This window comes from Jaculus jaculus, chromosome 1 (assembly GCF_020740685.1).
Source record: "Jaculus jaculus isolate mJacJac1 chromosome 1, mJacJac1.mat.Y.cur, whole genome shotgun sequence".
Classification (NCBI taxonomy): Eukaryota; Metazoa; Chordata; class Mammalia; order Rodentia; family Dipodidae; genus Jaculus; species Jaculus jaculus.
Window position 1 is genome coordinate 163768681 of NC_059102.1, and position 15450 is coordinate 163784130.

The following is a 15450-nucleotide window of genomic DNA, read 5'->3' on the forward strand; positions in this document are numbered from 1 at the left end:
CTGGGATGAAGGAGACGTGCTTCTGAGACCCTCAGCACCTTGGCCCTGCTGACCACTCCCCACTGCACTACTGAAGGGAGAATGGAAAATTCCAGAGGCCTCATCCTGGAGGGAAGCTGGTCATGACCATTTCCTGCTTCAGTGACCAGCACTCCCCTAACTCTGCCAGGGAGGACAGTGACAGCCACGTTGCACACTGCCAGCTCCCTCCACTTGGGGACACCAGCAAAGGAGCAGTTGGCCATCTTTGTCTCAGAAGAGGACTCCCGCCCCTGGGCCCCTGGGCAGAGGTGCCTTCCCTCATGCTGTAGCCCCCAGGGTCTCTCTGGGGCACCAGACAATGCAGCACAGAGACACACGAGTCAGCCAGCACCAGGTGGTTGAAAGCCTGGCCATCCATGGGCACAAAACGGCAGATGACAGCAGTTGTTTCACCCTTGTTGGCATGAGGCCTGAGAGACCAGGACTCTGGTGGGAGCGCATGGCAAACCCAGAGCCAGCTGTCCTGGGTACAAACATGGGCTCTGTCACTATGGGCAGGGTGACCACACGGCTGTTACCAAGCCTCTGTTTTCCTGCTTGTAAAGGGCAGACATTGAACTGACCTCACAGCACGTAGATGAATACGGTTCAGGTTAACCAAACTGTCCAGACATCAGAAAAGGCCAAAGAAAGACACCAGTATAGGCTGAGCTCTGGGCCCGGGCAACACTGGTGGAAGTCTGTCCTTCGCAGCCTCACTTCCCTCCTGTCTACAGGCCACTACTGTAATTTATGTCAAGGTTTTCTTTCCGTCAACTGGACTTCAGAATAAGATGTCTTCCACAGAACGTTGCTATCAACTCCCATGACTCAGAACTTACAAACAGGAGGAAATTGCAAAAACACGTCCAGTGAAAACAGGATTGACACCGAGACGGCCTTTGCCCCTGGGTTTGTTGGTCTCATCGTTTGCTTGCCCGTGTGCTGAAGTCCAGTCCAGCCTCACCCGGGCCGGGCGCAGGTCCTGCTACCGAGCTACTCCTGCCACTGAGCAGCCCACCAGCCCTTTTTTTTAAATTGGTTTGTAAGAATTAAAGGCACTTGTATGCAAAGCCTGCTGACCCAGCTTCCACCGCCCAGAACTCACATAAACCCAGATGCACAAAGTGGCAAATGCTCACATTGTAGTGGCGTATGTGTGGTTTGCAGCGGCAAGAGGCCCTGGTGCACCTATACACTCACTTGCTCTCTCTCTCTCTCTCTCTCTCTCTTTTTGTCCCATAAATAAAATTTAAAAATTAAAAGAAAAAGTAAGAAGCATTGTTTGGGTGCAGTGGCCATATTGCCTGTGAACCCAATACTCGAGAGATGGAGCAGACCATTCTCTGCTACCTAGGGAGTTTGGGGCCAGCCAGGGTTATACGAAACTGTCACAAGGAAGGGAGAGGGAGGGGGAAAGAGAAGGACGAAGAGAAGAAAAGTGTAAGAATTTTCCTGTTTGGGGTAAAATCTAGGGGCTGAAACAGGACACAAACTTCCTGCCACTTGACGGAAAAGCCTCCAGGAAGGAGACAAGGAGGGAGCCTCCTCTCCCCGTTGGCTGTTAACTTGAGGCCCTCTGGCGGCTGCGGGCTTAGCGTCCAGCAACCTTTGGCAGAGGGCACCTTTGGCACGTGGGCTCCTGGGATAGTAGAACCCGGGGAGATCAGTCACGCGCGCCTCCTCCAGCCGCACCCTGTCCTCCGCTGCATCCAGATCCCCAGAGCATCCCCGCCACACCTCGCAGGAGGAGCCACGCTGAACCGCGCGGGAGCCAGTTCTCAGACCGCTCCAGCTCACGTAGTGGCCGAGCTCCGGGAGCACCGCACCCGGGCGTCCGCGCGGGAGCAGCGCGGCCAGGGGTGCAGGGACCACGTCTACGCCCCGCAGCGGCGACGGCGACCCGAGGCCCAGCGCGGCCACACCCCGAACCACGCCCCCTGCAGGTCAGCGTCGGCACTGCAATAGGAGGTCAGCCCTTGGACCTTCCCCGGGGGACCACGGCAGGCTACAAGGTGACTGGACTGGAAAGGGACATTAGGACTCCCTGCAGTCTGCGGCGAGGGACTGAGACCCTGCAGCCCTTGGCTCCACGCAATCAGGACTCGGTCAGTAACTGCCAGTCCATCCCGGTCCCCTCCCCCCAATTTTGGACCAGCTAGAGAAATTGCATCTACCACTGACGAGGGGGTTTCCACGGCTCGCCCAAGCCAAGACCGCCTCAGTGGTCTCCCTTGCGCACTGCGAAGCTTTCTCCATCCAGGACTTGCCTTTGAGTCTCTGTCTAACGCACATAAGTGAGGGTGGCCACTCCAGATTGTGAATAAACAGATTTAGTTCACCCATCTGGCTGGTCTTTGCTTATTTTCACAATAGTAAAAATGACAACAAGCATGTTCATGGGACGAAGCATATAAAGCAAACTAACTTCTGTTCTGGCTTTTAGGCGAGGAATATTTTGCCTATGTCAAACCATTCCTCTACCCATATGATAAGGCTAGGAAAAGAGACAAAACTTGCCATGGTCACTCACTCCATAAGCGACAATGGATTTGAGCTCAAACTAGGAGGATTTTTTATTTTTAAATTTTAATCTTTGGGGTTTTGTTGTTGTTGTTTTGTTTTGTTTCTTTGCTTTTTCTAGGTAATGTATCAGTCTAGACCATGCTGACCTGGAATTCACTATGTAGTCTCAGTGTGGCCTGGAACTCACAGCGATCCTCTTACTTCTGCCTCCCGAGTGCTGGGATTAGAGGCGTGCACCACCATGCCCATCTTATTTTAATCTTTATTTTTAGAGAGTCTTTTTTTTGTTTTCAAGATAGGGTCTCATATGTCTCAGGCTGTCCTGGAACTTGATATGTAGCTGAAGATAACCTCAAGCCTCAATAATCTCGATTTTCCTGCTTCCACTTCCAGAGGGCTGGGGTTAAAGATGCAGTCCAGCACACCTGGTTTAAAGAGGCGCTGGGGACGAAGCCCAGGACTTCATGCATGCTAGACAAACACTCTACCAACTGAGCTCCATTTCCAGCCCCAGGAGTCTCTGCTGTCAGGCCTGGTGCACAGGCTGAGTCTTGGCTGGCGACAGCTCCTTGTGAGTATACCAACTCACCCCAGGAAAGCTTTCGGAAAGAAGCTGGGGTTTTCACTATACACATGCCTATTAGAGGATTTTGATTTTTGTTCTCACACAAAGAGCACATCCTGCCAGCATTGAAAATTCAAACTTATGTCCCTGAGCTCTGTTCCACGGCCACCTAGTATAGCCAGGCCTTTCCACACTCTTCAGGAGGGTGCCAGATCAAAGGGACTGAGTTTCGGGAAACTGTCATCTTAACCCTAGTTCTGTCCATTTATTTAAGTTTTCTTTGGCTTATTTACTCTATGTGTTATCGTTTCAATATAAATAACCTGCAAGTATTCTGTTAGATTTATATTCAGTATTTGTATTTTAATTTTGTATATGTGGTATATGTGTGCATACATATGTGCATACACTTTTATTTCTTTTCGATTTGGATGCTTTTGTTTCTTCTTATTATTGCTATTTTTTAAATTATTTATTGCTTTTTTAAAAAATATTTTTTTGTTCATTTTTTATTTATTTATTTGAGAGCAACAGACACAGAGTGAAAGACAGATAGAGGGAGAGAGAGAGAATGGGCGCGCCAGGGTATTTATTGCTTTTGTTGTAAAACAGTTGTACTCTTAGATCCCCTCTCCAACGCTCCAACTCTGCTGAAGGTCTTTTTCTGTGGGTTATTGGTATTCATTGTGGGGACCAAGAGGTCACAGTCAGTCTCTGCAGAGATGGGGAAAACACAGTGTCTCAGGCTATTCCTACCCAGCCTGAGGCTCTTACAATCTTCCCACCCTCTTATCTTAATTTTTAAAAACATTTTAGGGCTGGAGAGGTGGTTTAACAGTTAAAGCACTTACCTGCAAAGCCAAAGGACCCAGGTTCGATTCCCCAGGACCCACATAGGCCAGATGCGCAAGGTGGCACATGCATCTGGAGTTTGTCTATAGTGGCTGAAGGCCTTGGTGTGCCAATTCTCTCTCTCTCTCTCTCCTATCTATCTATCATCTATCTATCTATCTATCTATCTATCTATCTATCTATCTATGTATATACATATACATATCTGCCTCTTTCTCTCTCAAATAAATAAAAAATGTTTTAAACAATATTTTAACCAGGCATGATTGTGCACACCTTTAATCTCAGCACTCTGGAGGCAGATGTAGGAGGATTGCAGTAAGTTTGAAGTCAGTCTGAGACTACATAGTGAATTCCAGTTCAGCCTGGGCTAGAGGAAGACTCTACCTCAAAAAACCATATATGTATATATATATATATATATATATATATATATATATATATATATATATATGTATATCGATTTATTTGTAAGGAGAGAGAATGAAAATGAGTGTGTTTAGGCCTCCAGCCGCTGCAAATAACTCCAGATGCATGTGCCACATTGTGCATCTGGCTTTACATGGTGATCAGGGAATTAAGCCCTGGCCAGCAGGCTTTGAATGCAAGCACTTTTAACCACTGAGCCATCTCCCCAGCCCCTTTGTTTCTTTCTCTTGCCTTGCCTTGTCGGGCATTGGCAGGGCCCTGGGTTAAAGCAAACCTAAACTGTCTGACACAAAGGCCCCAGGCTATGGAGGGGTTGCAACAGCCTGAACCTCGGTCATATCTGGGATGAACCAGCAGTGGAGCTCCTACCCCATCCTTGGGGGTTGCAGTGAGACAGGATCCTCCCCCCATTCTTGGGGGTCGCAGTGAGCCTAGATCCCTGGACAAAATCCTAGACCCCAAGATTGGCAGGAAGTAAGGCCACTCCCTCTCTGACCATGGGATACCTGGACTTTCAGATCAGACTCAAGCTTTAACCATAACTCTGTGGCTTTTGGCCAGTTGCCTAGGAAACTACTTATCAGCCGACACCTTCTCACAGCCCATCCCCCTGAGACCCTAGATCACCTGACCCACCATTGCCTACATGCTGGAAGGAATGTCCCCATAGACTAGCAATCTTTAAATCCACCAATCCCCTTAAGGTCCTCTTCCTGTCCTCAGATGCTTATAAATCCATTTTCCCTGACAATAAACAGAGAACGGTTCACCGGAATGGAATCCTGGGAGGGAGTGATTCTTTCTCTAGTTACACACGCACAACTTTGGTCTCCACGGTTGCTTGAGATGCCTTTGGGTCTTCAGGGTACCTCGGCCAGCCCAGAGCAAGAACCAGGAACCCACATTGCTTCACTGGCATGTGTGTGCAAATGTGTACTCAGGTGCACGTGCACATATGTAAGCACGCATGAGGAGACCAGGGGTCGACGTTGGGTAAATTTCTTTTTTTTTTTAAATTATTTTTATTTATTTATTTGAAAGTGACAGAGAAAGAAAGAGGCAGATAGAGACAGAGAGAGAATGGGCACGCCAGGGCCTCCAGCCACTGCAAATGAACTCCAGGCGCATGTGCCTCCTTGTACATCTGGCTAACATGGGTCCTGGGGAATCGAGCCTTGAACCAGGGTCCTTAGGCGTCACAGGCAAGTGCTTAACCACTAAGCCGTCTCTCCAGCCCGGGTAAATTTCTTAATTGCTCTCTGCTTTATTGTTTGAGACAGGGTCTCTTACTGAATCTGGAGCTTATCAATGTAGCTAGAGTAGCTAAGCCAGTGAACCCCAAGGCCTCCTGTCTCGCCTCTCAGCACTGGACTTATGGGTACATGTCCACCAAGCCCTGTGCACCTGAGGGTGCTTATGTGTGCATGTGCATACGTGTGGTGGGGCTTCACATTAACCTTTAAAGAAGGGCTATTTTCTAGACACATCTTTTGTTAAGAGCTCAGTGAATGTTTGTGAATAAGTACGTGCATGCATGCAGGAATGAATGAGGCACTGGCTAAGGTGAACGCCAGGACACAGCCAGATGCCCTTCTCTATAACCCACAACCTGTGCCCCTCACTCTCCTCTGGGGCCAGCATCTCTGAAGTGTCCTTTCTTTCTTCATTCTGGGCACCTTCCCAAGCCCCACTGTCACCCTGTGCTCTGCCTGTAACATGTGACCAACAGTGGGTCCACATGGCAGACAGCAGGTGAATTACAAACCCTTGGCCTCCTCCAGGGTCTCCGGTGATTCCCCCCCCCCCCCCCCGTGGAGATGGTGGAGTGATAGGATCCAGCCTAAATTCAAAGCCGGTCCCCCAAGGTGGAGAGAAACTCCAAACTCCAGATCACTGCCAGGACTCAGTCTCCAGAGCTTTGAGTTAGCCTCACTCCTACTGCTGCCCCATGGGCAATCGAAAGCTCAGCTACCCCCTCCCTCCAAGGCAGAGAGGTCCAGACTCCCGCCTGCCTGGAGCAACACGCGAGGGTGGAGCTGCTCCTGACAGCACGCTCTGAGCTCTTGGTAGTTGTGCCTGGTTTGCAGAGTTCTAGGCTCTCTGTGAAGTTCAGGTATCAGAGTAGCTGGGAGCCACCAGAAGGAGTCTGAGCTCGTGGGAGCTGTGTGCGTCTTGCCTTTTTTTTTTTTTTTTTTTTTTTAAATTCAGAGAGAATAGGGGGAAAGTCTCCTCTGAGGTTGTGTGAACCTCTGTCCTTCCCCTCAGGGTCAGGAGCCACCTGGCGATCTCTGTCCAGCACAGCGCTGAGGTCCACAGTGCTGCAGAGCCCCAGGAAGCCCTATACTTTTGCCCGAGGCTCAGAGGACTGATGTAGGACAGCCAGCAGCAACCCGTGGGGAGAGCGAGCGAGCACAGAGGCACCTACTCCCTCGGGAGTGCAGTGCTTTGGGGTACCCCTGAGGTGGGCTCAGTGCTGTGTGAGCAGGGGCTTTCCGACACACGGCAGGAGCCCAGGCAGCACTGATGATCGCTGTTTCACCATTGGTGGGAAAGGGAAGACTGGGGAGGGGGACAATGTGAAGGGAACCTTGATTGTCACAGTGTGACTTGGGGCAGATGACTTCTTTAAGCCTTGCTTCCAGTCGCTGGAAACAGAGAGGCGGAAAGAGAGGGAGAGAGAGAGAGAGAGAGGGAGTGAGAGAGACAGGGCCCTTGGGCAGCTGTGGTGCAGGATTCCTGGGTAATACTGTCCCGACCCACGGGACCTCGTTATTCGTGGGGGCAAGGAGGACCCCAACCTGAAATAAGATGGGCGAGAGAGAGGAAGAGACTCAAGCAAATGTACACTTGTCAAGAGTCCAATTTTATTGAGCCACAGCGGCCTTTTTAAGGGTTAGGGTTAGGGTCTTGGGTGGGGGGGGGGCTGGAGGAGGCAGGTGGTGGAAAGTTACAGAATCTTCTTGGCCTTTGGCCTAGGACAGTTTGCAGTTATTCCAAGAATTCACGGTATAGTTCTCAGGTCTCTGCAGTCACCAGGCAGGATGTTAATTAGTTAGGTGTGGTTAATTAGTTAGGGTGAGGGGATGGAATCAGTTAGGTATGGCAGGGTGGGAGGATGAGGAAAGGTCGGAAGTTGCTCAGGGCAGAAGTTATCTCAGGGCAGAGGTTATTTCAGGGCAAAGATCTGTTCAGGGCTCATCTCCTCGTCTCCAACATAATACGTGTGTGATGCTTGGGGTAGCAAGTCTGGAGCCTGGAAACCCTCAAGAAGGGATAGCACGGGGTGGCGCAAAGGATGTCAACATGCTGGCCAGCAGCCACAGGGTCTTAAGGGGTTGGTGTTCTTAGTACCCAACAAGGAAATTCAGGCTGAAGAAAGTTCTGCGGTTCCTCAAAGACAGGGAGCAAGTGCTCTGGACCCCAGCCTGGGTCTGTTCCAGCTTGCCCGCGGCTCTGCTCCCCCCCCACCAAGACCCTATCTGGATCCCCTCCCCACACCTGCATCTGGTCTTCCAGAGACAGGCCTGTAGATGCAATTGCATTTTTTCTCTTCTCTCTTCTTTCTTTCTTTCTCCCTTCCTTTTGTTTTGTTCTCCTTTGTTTGCTGGGATGGGACTCAGAGCAGACGCCTGCTAGGCAGGTGCTCCCACACGGAGCTACACCCCGGCCTCTTCCCACTTCCTTTTCTCATACCAGCCATAGCCCCTCAGCCCGTTCTGGCAGCAGCATTTCTAGGACTCATTGTAGATCGGAACACATGGGCTTCTCGATCCTTTAAGTCCCCGTGTCACTCCCTGGGTCTCCACAGGCAAGCATGCTTGTAGGCAAACCGCCGGCTCCAGGCCATGGGCTTGTGACTCCTGCGCTCTGCCCCGCACCCCCCTCAGCACATGACTACCCTTGGCTAGCCTCATGGTGGAGGCTGGACCTCCAGGCATGCTGACCACACAGTGCTTGTTACAAGCCAGTATTTTCTTCTGCACTTAGTCATTTGCAGACTTCCATTCAGACTCACTTCTGCTCATTTCCCCCAGGTAGGCTGCAGGTCGTTTTCTGGTTGAGCCGTGTGTGGCTCTTGATGTGGCGGTGTGTGACAAGAGTGATGATTGCTCTGTCCGCCGTGGCTCAGAGCTGGCTTTTCTGACTACTCTGCTGTGGGCTAAGATGCGCTGTCTTTAAATTCCTGCAGCATCTTGTGCCATCCATGCATGCAGCAGGTGATCAATAAATGCTTGTTTATTAGAACGGTGTGAACCTCTCTTCACTCAGTGTCATTCCAAGTAAAGTATTTTAAAGCATTATTGCTACTACTACTATTTTGTGTATTATTTATAAACATTTACTTCGGTTCATTAAGCAGTCAGCCCTCAGGAGCCACGAGGTTCACAGATCCAGCCAACTATGACTTGAAAATATACAGAATCCAAAAAGAAAAAAAAAAAAAAAAAAAAACAAGAATAGAAGCTGGGCATGATCCACGCCTTTAATCCCAACATTTGGGAGACAGAGGTAGAAGGCCACCCTGAGACTACATAGTGAATTCCAGGTCAGCCTGGGCTAGCTAGAGTGAGACCCTACCTTGAAAGACAAAACAAAAAAGAAAGAAAAAAGAAATATCCAGGAGAGGGGCTAGAGAGATGGCCCCAGTTGGCAAAGCACTTGCCACACAAGAGTGAGGTCCAGAGTTCAAATCAAGACCGGGTGGGGACAGCTGCCACCTGTAATCCCAGCATTTCGGCGGTAAAGACAGGGAATCCTGTCTATTCAGCTAGCTGGACAAGCTGAACAGTCAGCTCTGAGCACAGGCGGGAGACACTGCCACAGGCTATAAAGAGAAAAGCGATCAAGGGAGACACTTGATGTCAGCCTGTGGCCTCCACAGACACACATGGGTGCAGGTGCACCCCCACACATCTCTCACACACATAGACACAAGAAAAGTATCAAGAAGAAAACTGCATCTGTACTGGATATGCACAGACTACGTTTTTGGCATTGTTTTCTTTACACACAGCATGACAACTACTTCGTAGCACAGCCTTGTATCAGGCATCATAAGTCACCCAGACTTGAGTTGGGGTTTAAGGGAGGGCGTGTGCAAGCTGTATGCAAATGCGCTGTCATTTTCTATAAGGGACTTGGGCATCCTAGATTTTGGTATGTGGAGAGGTCCTGGAACCTGAGCCCCTTGGATATCAAAAGATTATTGTGTGATTAAAACATATATTCAAGAAATAGAATTTAAGAATGAGCTTAGGGCTCGAGAGATGGCTCAGTGGTGAAGCACACAGCATGAAGGCACAGGGGCCGAGCCTGCCGGTTACAATCAGATGTCACGCAAGCAGCTGGGTGTGGCCACACGCACCCTCAACCCCCCTCTCTGCAGGGGAGACACACACACACAGAAATGAGCTTAAAAGTGTATAAATGGGGGCTGGAGAGATGGCTCAGCAGTTAAGGTGCTTACCTGCAAAGCCTAACGACCCAGGTTCAGTTCCCCAGCACCCACATAAAGCCGATGCACAAACATCTGCACATGCGTCTGGAGTTTGTTCGCAGTGGCTAGAGGCCCTGACATGCCCATTCTCTCTCTCTCCTTGCAAATAAATAAATAACATTTTTTAAAATGTATAAATGGGAGCTCTGATATTTCTCCCTATGCCCCAACAGACTGTCTTACACCGTCCCCCCGGGAGAACTCTAGGGTGAACGCAGGCCACCCCAGGTGACTGTGAACTTCAACTATATGGTTTCCGGTTTCCTAAATATTCAGTATTCCCCCACAGGGTCATGTGTTTGAATATTTCGCTTGCCAGCTGGTGGCACTGTTTGGGCAGGTTCAGGGCCTAGTTGGAGGAAATGGGTCCCTGGGGTGGGTGGGGGGATGGGGCAGGCCTTGAGGGTTCTCTCCTGGCTGTGCCTGGTCTGTGCTTCCTGATCTGCCCTCCCTCCCAGCCATGATGGACCGTTCACCCCCTGGTGAGCCTTGAAGCTGCTTCTGTCTCGTACTTCCTGGTGAGCGTACAACGACCCACAACCAGCTGTGGGGTGGTGAGACGCTCGGCTCTTCCCCAGCCTCAAGCCAGGCGTCACGGAGTCACAGTGGCATTGAAAATATTCCTGCCAAGGGCACAGGCAGAGGGGGAAGGGATGGAGACTACAACATCCTAAGAGCCACTACTGTGAAGCCAACCAGCAGTGACAGATAACGATGGTAACAGGTTGCAAACCACTTGTTCACTGCAAGGGAGTTTATCTAGGGTAGAGGCAGCAATGGGAGGGAAGGGCAAAGGAAGAGACTGGAAAGTCCCAGGGTATGATGTTTCCTTTCTCTTTTTGCTACCTTCTCTTTTTTTAAAAAAATATTTTATTTCTTTACTTATGGGAGAGAGTGACAGACAGAGAGAGAATGGACTTGCCAGGGCCTCCAGACTTATGTGCCACCTTGTGCATCTGGCTTACGTGGGTCTTTGGGAATAGAGCCTCGGTCCTTAGGCTTCGCAGGCAAGTGTCTTAACTGCTAAGCCATCTCTCCAGCCCTTCTTTTCTGTTTGGATGTGTGTGTAGTATATGTGGTGTGTGTGTGTGTGTGTGTGTGTGTGTGTGCTCAGAGGTGCACGTCCCCTGTGCATAGGTGTGGAGGCCAGAGGAAGACGTTGAGCACCTTCCTCTATCACTATTCTGCCTTGTTTCCCTGAGACAGAGTCTCTCACTAAACTTGGAGTACTCCAGTTTTCCAATCAGACTGGCTTTCGAGGAGCCCAGGTCTCTTCCTCCCTCAGTGCTGGGGTTACAGGCCTGGGTGCTGGGGTTGGAACTAAGGTCCTCATGCTTGAACCTCAAGAACTCTTATGTACTGAGCCATCTCCCCAGCCGCAGAGGTGCGGTTCCTTTCTCTGAACCTCACAGAGGCCTACACTAGCCACAGCCATTGCAGGGGCCACGGTAGCCACAGAACACTGTTCCTGCCGCGCCAGGAGCACAGAACAAAGCCAGAGGGTCCGTGTGGATGAGGCAGCCCCACACCTAGGACATCTGCTGCTTGCAGGTCTCCCTACGAACTGAGAGTGAGGCCTAGGGGAACTCGCAGTGTCCTGGGAATCCAGGGCAGGTTCTGCCCTCCTGAGAGGGGCAGAGGGGAGCGCTATGAGGGCAGAGTAGGAGCATATCTCTGGTCCAGCCCTGATGGCACTTCCAGCCCTCAGCTTTTGAGCAGAGGTCAGGCTTTACAGAAACTGATTTTTAAAGTTGCTTTTGATGACCTGGTTTTTTGGGCTGGAGAGATGGCTTAACGGTTAAGGTACCTGCCCGCAAAGCTAAAGGACCCGGGTTCAATTTCCCAGGACCCATGTAAGCCAGATGCCCAAGGGGGAACATGCATGTGGAGTTTGTTTGCAGTGGCTAGAGGCCCTGGAGTGCCTACTCTCTCCCTCTCCCTTTCTCTCTCTCTCTCCCCCTGACTATTTCTCTCTCTCTCTCTCAAACAAATTAATTAAATTATTATTTTTTTTAAAAGACCTGGTTTTTCTTACATTTTTCCCTCCTTCTTTTTAGTGTGGTAAACACTTCACATGAGATCTGTCCTCTTAATGGCATAAAATCTACCCTGTTACCAAAACATCTCTCTCTTCTTCTGTATCTCTGTCCTCTATCTGTCTCTCTTTTTTCTGTATTTCTATATTCTTTGCTCAGCCCCTGTACATGTTTTTTTGTTGGTGGTGTTGTTTTTGTTTGTTTGTTTTTTGGTTTTTCGAGGTAGGGTTTCACTCTAGCTTAGACTGACCTGGAATTCACTATGGAGTCTCAGGGTGGCCTCGAACTCATGGCGTTCCTCTGCCTTCTTAATGCTGGGATTAAAGGCATGCACCACCACGGCCGGCTATGCGTTGGTATTTTTAACCACAGTTACAATATCGAGCACTGAGTCTCTAGAATGTATTTGCCTTGTGTAACTGAAACTTCATCCCTACCAAACTGCAGCGCCTCATTTTCCCTTCCATAGTTCAAGCTTTCAAACACAACTTAAAAATCTTATTCTATGAATAGATCCAGCCAATTTTAACAATCATGTTTAAGGGGAAGTTTGATTAATGTTTGTGCTATTTACTTACTTAGTTAATTAAACTCTTTTAAACATTTTAAGCTGCAATCAAAATTTATTATATTCAGTTTTCTAAGTTTTCCAATTATCTGACTAACAAATCTTCCCACATCCTTACCTGATTCTGATAAATCAGATATACTAAATGTACAATTATAGTGACTTTTAAATATGCAAAAGCTGTTTACCAACTTAATAAGATTTCAGCTTGCAATCACAGATCAAAATCAATAACTCAAGGGCTTACTTAAAATCAGAATCAGAAGTGTGATATAAGCACTCAAATATGCCAAATTCTCTTAAACTTAGAAAGTTCTTAAAATGCCAAAGGTGCATATTTCTTCTATTATTATTATTTTTTGCATATGTGTGTAGAGTATGTGTGTGGTGTGGTGTCTGTGATGTGTGGGTGTTGCATGTAAGCAATTATCCGTACCCTACACATGACTTTGGATGCCAGAGGAAACCATCGGATGTCCTTCTCTTGTCCCTTATCCATGTATTTCTTCCCTTGAGATAGAGTCTCCCTCAACCTGGAACTTCTGGCAGTCATTGAGCACAGTGATTCTCCATGAATTGGGGTTACAGACATGAGTGGCCATGCCCAGCGTTGTATGCAGGGCTTGGGGAGTTGAACTTGGAAGTCTGACTGAAGACCTTATGCTGAAGCAGCAAGCACTCTTAATCACTGAACCATTTCCCCAGCCAAAAGGTGTATATTTCTGAACTTAGCACAAAAAACATAAATGTTATTGTTTTGATCTACATCAGCAATGTGGAATTTCCCTGAGTTTAAAATTCTTTCCTGGGCTGGAGAGATGGCTTAGCGGTTAAGCGCTTGCCTGTGAAGCCTAAGGACCCTGGTTCGAGGCTCGGTTCCCCAGGTCCCACGTTAGCCAGATGTACAAGGGGGCGCACGCGTCTGGAGTTCGTTTGCAGAGGCTGGAAGCCCTGGCGCGCCCATTCTCTCTCTCTCCCTCTATCTGTCTTTCTCTCTGTGTCTGTCGCTCTCAAATAAATAAATAAATAAATAAAATTTAAAAAAAAATTCTTTCCTAAACAGATCTGGGATTTCTTTCACAGGCATGTTTCTGCCCAGGTTTCTAAATATTCCATTTCAAACTCAAGTCGTGTGTGACGATTCAGTCCTGACACCCCACCTGGAGTTGTGTGAGACATCATGGGTGCCATGCTTCCCGTTAGGGTTTGAGTGTGACCGGCTCATGCTTTCGAACACTTGGTTTCCGGCTGGTGATGCTGTTTGGGGAGGTCAGAGCCTCCTTAGGAGGGGGCAAGCCTTAAGGGCTGTAGCCCAGTCTCTGCTCCAGCCTGAGGTCTCTCTCTGCTTCCTGTTCAGACATGAGCAAACCACCTTCCGCTCCCACTACCACGCACACAATTGCTTCCGCCACCATGCCTCCCCTCCCCCATAGTGGGACTGCACCCTCTCAGACAATGAGCCAAAAATGAATACTTTCTCCCTTAAATTGCTTCTTGGCAGATACTTGGTCACAGTGATGAACAAAGCAGCTAATGTAGTTCTCAGTAAGAGCTGAGAAAGTTCAGAGGGTCCCCAGACCACCTGCACTTCCCACTGACTGGCTGTAAACTTGGGTGGGTGAGGTCTCATGACCTCCTCGGGCTTTGCAGCATGCTTGGCCAACTCAGGAAGGGGCTGTCGATGCTTATTGATAGATATTCTTCCAGAGGGGATTTCATTTGGGGTTACAGGTGAATTCAGTCGTGTGAAGCCTGTGGTGATGACTTTAGGCATATCCAAGGATGGGAAAAAGGATGATGATTTTTAAAGGTAAAAGGAGGAAGGTTACATAGGTTGTTTCAAAATAGTCATCTCTGGATGATATCAAAATGAAAGAGAGACTAATTGAGATGGGGAGGGGATACGATGGAAAGTGGATTTGTGAAGGGGAGAGTGGGGGAGGGGAGAGAATTATCATGGTTTATTGTCTATAATAGAAGTCAATAAAAAAGTTTTAGAAAACCAGTCATCTTTGGCTACAGGGTCAATAGCAAGTGTTGTATCAGTCCAAGATCGGACAGTCAGGGCCTTAGAAGGCTCTGACCTAACAACCCCAGTAATATCTTGCTTTCCTGCCCCACACTGGGGCCGTCCAAGCCTCCCTGGGCTTTCATATCCAGAGCTCTTATTACGGTCTCGTTCTTCAGGCTTGACTGATTGAATCATGTGGCTCAAAAGACCCAGTTTTCATCATGATGTTCTTCAGGCCCATGGCCCGCCTCGAACCATCTCATTAGCGTGGACTCCAGTGAGCCCAGAGACTCATGAATAACAAACTAGGAGAGTCAAAGACTTAATTGTCTCTCCCAGGAACTAGCGACCCTGACTAGCTATGTTGTTATGATGCAACATCTAGTCTCAGAGGAGAAGACTGACTGGATCGAGGGTTTCCTCAGCTACAACATGCTGGTCCTGGAACTGACACAGCTCACTTCACTCCGTCTATATCCAGGTGTCTTTACTGAGCACTGTCTTCAGCCCTGCTTAGATGGGTGCTGACTCGTTTCACTCCTTCCCTGGGCTCTGTCCTTTGGAACCAAGATGATGGCTCATTTTGCCATCAACCAGCCATGCTGTCCCAAGGCTGTGTCTGACCCCAGGTCAGCAAACAGGGACACTGCCTTGGAGTTATCCTTGGCTGTAATTCCTTTTTTCCTTCTTAGATATTATTGCCCCTTCCTCTATTCCTTTACATTGCTTTTGTTTTGCCTGATATCTGAAGAGAAGCCCCACTAGGACTGGAGAGATGGCTTAGTGGTTGAGGTACTTGCCTGCAAAGCCTAAGGACCCAGGTTGGATTTTCCAGATCCCACTTAAGCCAGATGCACGTGGTGGCGTGTGCAGCTGGGGTTTGTTTGCAGTGGCTGGAGAACCTGGAGTGCCCATTCTCATCCTCTCTCTTTTTCTTTAATAATA

The 15450-nt window shown here is 48.9% G+C and overlaps 1 pseudogene; it reads left to right on the forward strand.

Moving 5' to 3' along the window:
* The first annotated feature begins 847 nt into the window (after positions 1-847).
* LOC101594558 overlaps positions 848-15450 on the forward strand; it is an 82511-nt pseudogene continuing 67908 nt past the window's right edge.